Raw genomic sequence first — 5,000 nt, 5'->3', positions numbered from 1 at the left:
TTAACAACAATTTCTGCTCTGTTAAATCTTATTTGGGTTGTAAGTTTGTATTGTGAGACAATGATACAGTGGTTTACCTACGGGTATCTGATGCTCCAATTTGACTCTCAATATTTATAATGTAAGTTCTAAGTTTTCAGGACTGCATGATTTCAGGTAATAGGTTAATAATTAGCGAATTATCGAAGTTTCCTGATAATTAGTAATAAAGCGGATATTGCATGCTTGAGAGTAAATGAAAATTTGCCCCAATTTTGGTCTGTGGATAAATGCAGCGGTCTGCGGTTAGGAAATTTGATGTCATTATTAATGCTCACCTGATTATAATCGTTCAGTTTAACAATTTTTTTTTGTAAAGTGTGGAACACTCCTTGTGAGTTGAAAAATTATTTTTACTCAATTATGGCTGTTTTTGTTATTGACTGCATGATTGGATACATAATGAATACCTTATCAAATTCCATAATATTTGCGTAAAATATAGTTCGTTGTGCAATATATATATATATTTATTAAATAATCCAATTATTATACTAATCCTGTATACAAATTTTCTTTTATTTCATAATGGTCGTGGTTAGAAAATTTGTATTTTCTGTTTTGTGAAGTCTATTAAAACTTATTAACAATAAGTCTTGCTGGAGAATGGACTGGAATTTAAATTCTAAGGTCCTTACAAACATAGCAACATATTTTCATAACATACTTAGCTCAACACAGTAAATGTGAATGTTTACGTGGATTATAAGATTAAATTCACTTGGATTTTCTCCCACAGTCTGGGAGGTAATAAGATTTCTCTCCCACATTACGAGTCTGCCAATCTGTAGACTAGCAGACTCGTACATTAAGGGTGAGAAGTGTTTAGTCTCGGGACGCCTCCCATTCCCACAGACAGTGGGAAATTTTATCAAGTTTAGTGAGCTACAAAGAGTGAGAAATTTTTATAAAGTTTAGTGAGTCTTGTCACGGAAGGAGAAAACAACATTCAAGGACTCATTTGCACGATCTTCTATACTCACTGTTATAACGGGCTTAAAAAACACAATTGCCAGCGCGATAACAGCGGGATATTGTATTCTGCGAGTGAAAATGGTCAATGATGTTTGGAAATCCTTATCTTTAAATAGATATCAATGTGTGTGTGTACTTACCTAGTTGAACTTACCTAATTGTTCTTGCGGGGGGGTTGAGCTCTTGGCTCTTTGGTCCCGCCTCTCAACTGTCAATCAACTGGTGTACAGATTCCTGAGCCTACTGGGCTCTATCATATCTACATTTGAAACTGTGTATGGAGTCAGCCTCCACCACATCACTGCCTAATGCATTCCATTTGTTAACTACGCTGACACTGAATTTTTTTTTTTCTAATGCCTTTGTGGCTCTTTTGGGTACTAAATTTCCACCTGTGTCCCCTTGTTCGTGTTCCATCCGTGCTAAAGAGTTTGTCTTTGTCCACCCTGTCAATTCCCCTGAGAATTTTGTAGGTGTTTATCATGTCTCCCCTTACTCTTCTGTCTTCTAGGACGTGAGTTTCAGCTCCTTTAGCCTTTCCTCCTGTGTGTGTGTGTGTGTGTGTGTGTGTGTGTGTGTGTGTGTGTGTGTGTGTGTGTGTGTGTGTGTGTGTGCGCGTGCGTGTGCGTGCGTGTGTGTGTGTGTGTGTGTGTGTGTGTGTGTGTGTGTGTGTGTGCGTGTGTGTGCGCGCGTGCGTGTGCGTGGTCCCCCGCCCCCCGAAAAATAAATCCCAGGGGATTTTTTGGGTAAGTCTGCAATATTCATTATACCTTTAGCGTCGCAGAAGAAATTTCCTTCTTATAAAACGTTGCATTTAATTAAAATTGATTTCATTACTTGCCCAAGTAATAAACTGACGGGTAAGGAAATGTATACACTAACAGGTGTATACCCCTGCTCCTCGGTGTCCATACACCGAGTTTACTTTATTCATGAATGATGTTCGGTGGTAAACTCTAACCGACTGTGTGTCAGTAGACTGTGGTGGTGGCTCTAATGCCCCTCCACAGGTTGACAAGTCTTAGGACCATCACCAAACCATTCAAACTGGAATTGAGATTTATCTATTTGCATATTTATGATTTATCTATTTATCTATATGTTTGAAGATAACAGAGCGAAGCTTTTTAGTATTAAGACAGTGAATTTCCTAATAAGCTACACTCCAGTGGTGTAAATAATTGGTTAGTTAGTAATGATTTCTAAAGATGAATAAAGTGCTCCTATGTTAAATCTAATTATACTTTAGTGACAAGCGACGTCTTCAGACTCCTGTCGAGAAATCTTGCAGTTTCTGGCTCCAAACTTCCTGGCTCCAGCAGTTTTTCGCTGATGATAAAACAGAGAAACAGTTTTCCCTTTCAATTCAGGAGCTCTATGCATCTCAAAGAGAGAGTTCCTCAGGCGTCTAGGGTTGTGTGTGTGTGTGCGTTTAATACATTTATTATTTGTGTCTGCAGGATCAAGCTGTTAGCTCTTGGATCCCGCCTTTCAAACCGTCGGTGTGCATGTGTGTGTGTTTATGCATATGCTCTCCAAGTTGCAGTTTTCCACTCGTTTTTATAGAGTCGAGAATACATCCTAAACTGTTTCCAAGTTAGTAAATGCAATGACCAAGTTAGACAATGACAATGACCACATTTCTTGTTTTTGTTGCATTTTCCTTTTGAAGTTACTTATTGAATTTGGCCCAACGATCTCCTCTCCAAGACATTTCTATTTATTCCCTTCACCTGGGCTGTAGGAGACTCGAACCGTGGTCCCTCACGCGTGTGTGAGGCCCAAGCTCTATCGACTGGGCTATTGAGTAGTCTTAATAAGAAAAGTTTCCAGAAACAGACTCCTTTTACAGTTCTATTTATTCGTGAATCATAAGTTGATAAATTGGTTTCTGTCGTCTGTTTGGTACATGTTTCGTTATGTTTCGCCCAAACATTCTGGTCAATTCGTTTCACGTGATGAATGTGGTCTTTTTGTTCATCACGTTAATTTCTCATTATTGCATTGTACGTTATCACATCCTCCCGATAACTTGTCTTACAACATGGTGCTTGGAAAGTGCGTTTTAAGGCACGTCTTAAAACGTCAAAGGTACGTCTTTGAAAACTGCCGTTCTTTGAGCGCATTTTAAAAAATCTAATTTACCAATCTTAATTTGCCTTATCTTTGGGAGGAGGAAGGTGGGGGGGGGGGGGTTATTAATATATGTGTTTGTACCGCACTAAATTCAGTGCCTTGAATACAAAGACAGATAGTTCGTAGTATTGAAGCTGCAGATACTATGACAGCTGACCTTTGCAACAAGGCGGCAGCATATATTTACCTCGACAATGGGATTGATCTCTCCTTCGAAATTTTTTGTTTCATAGGAGCACATGGATGCACCAGTGAAGGAGGGTTCGATTTCGTTAGTGATTTCATCAGCCACACAAAGGTGTTTACAAAGGATATTCTACGTCAGGAAAGTCTCTCTTCACTTGGGCCAAGAATTACTCCCACGATCTCTGCGTGTAATCTTCTGAGCAGCCAAGAGGGAATGACACAAAGGCTGTGTAGGTCTTCAACTCCTGAGGAGTAATTGGTCCCTGGTTGGCTGTACCCATGTCTTGTAAGGGGGTGTTTACTTGCTGTAATGAGAGGATGTTTTTCTTCCAGTGCCTATGCTGTGGTGTCTTCTCTAGGTTGAATTTTATCCAAAGTGGAGATTATGCTGAGCGCTCACACTCTTCTGCCTTCTTAAATATTTTCTTCCTGACCTGAGTGTTTAATTTCATGCTGTCACTGGGGGCCTTACAAGGTCTGTCTCAGCATTGTCTTGGCAGTATTAGCGTTGGTTACAGAGGCGGATTAAGTTGTCGGCTCAGCCGAAATCCCTAATTGATCTGTTGACCTAAGACACAAGCGTCTGGCCTTCAGAGTCTGACACGAACATGCTTTGTCAAACAGGACCAAATTGCGCTGTTCTTTGATGATTTCAAGAGCGTCATAGTTGGTGAACTCTCCATTAACTCTACATTTCCCGCATGTGGGAAAGTGTTGTAGAGGAGGAAAGTATAATTCAAATAAAGGTACTTGAACTTGAGCCTCAAACAGACAAAGAGACAGACAGATATGCCTGTCCGACATTGAACAGACAGACATTTCCATTTATAGACAGATACTAGTCGGCATTAAGTGTTCATTATTAAGTTCTCTTGCATAAATTATCAATGTAATTCTATGAATTAGTTAATTTATAAATGTTCAACCTATTATGAAGAACATTATTGGTTAATTTGTCTTACTAATTTTCATTAATTAAATTGCACTAAAAATAACATATTTCTAATATATGAATGTTTTTGGATAATGTCTGTTATATCTTATAGGATAAACGCCACATTCTTATCAACGCAATTATCATTTTATTTAGTATTCGATATTCGTGACTGATAGCTGGTCAGTGGGCGTTAATGCGGCATTAATTAACCTCCAATGGTTAATGGTATTTTGAGGGAAGCATTTTGCTATATGGACTGAAAGGTGAACTAAGAATCAAGGCACAAAACAAAGGCACGAAATTGGTTCATAAAACGAGCTTTGAAGGTCCCGTGCTGCCTTCTAACTTTACGGTATGAAACACTAAATAATTTAGGGCATACTGGTTAGTAAATCGATTTCTAGAAATCGATTCACTAACCATTATGAACTTAATAGAATAACGCGAATAATGTCAAAGCCTAATGGGAAGCCACCTTAATTAGCTAGTAATTTAGATAAAGAAGTTTGGAAAATTCTGTCATGTAGGAAAATGTAAATTTTGTGTTAGATTAAACATCTGTACTTAACATGAATAAAAGGAAAGTTCTGAAATAAATTTTCCTTTACTGTGTAATATTGTTTAGTAATGCACATTTGGTGTAGTGTCGATATATATTATATATATATATATATATATATATATATATATATATATATATATATATTTATATATATATATATATATA

At 37.8% G+C, this 5,000-nt stretch overlaps 1 protein-coding gene across 1 annotated transcript in view; it reads left to right on the top strand.

Annotated features, from left to right (window-relative positions):
- Window positions 1-5,000, top strand: part of LOC138365658 (uncharacterized) — a 125,328-nt gene that overhangs the window by 46,482 nt on the left and 73,846 nt on the right. The gene's annotated exons all lie outside the window — the stretch shown is intronic.

This window comes from Procambarus clarkii, chromosome 17 (assembly GCF_040958095.1).
Source record: "Procambarus clarkii isolate CNS0578487 chromosome 17, FALCON_Pclarkii_2.0, whole genome shotgun sequence".
Classification (NCBI taxonomy): domain Eukaryota; kingdom Metazoa; phylum Arthropoda; class Malacostraca; order Decapoda; family Cambaridae; genus Procambarus; species Procambarus clarkii.
The sequence above is the reverse complement of the archived record's forward strand: the minus strand, read 5'-3'. Positions and strand labels throughout refer to the sequence as shown.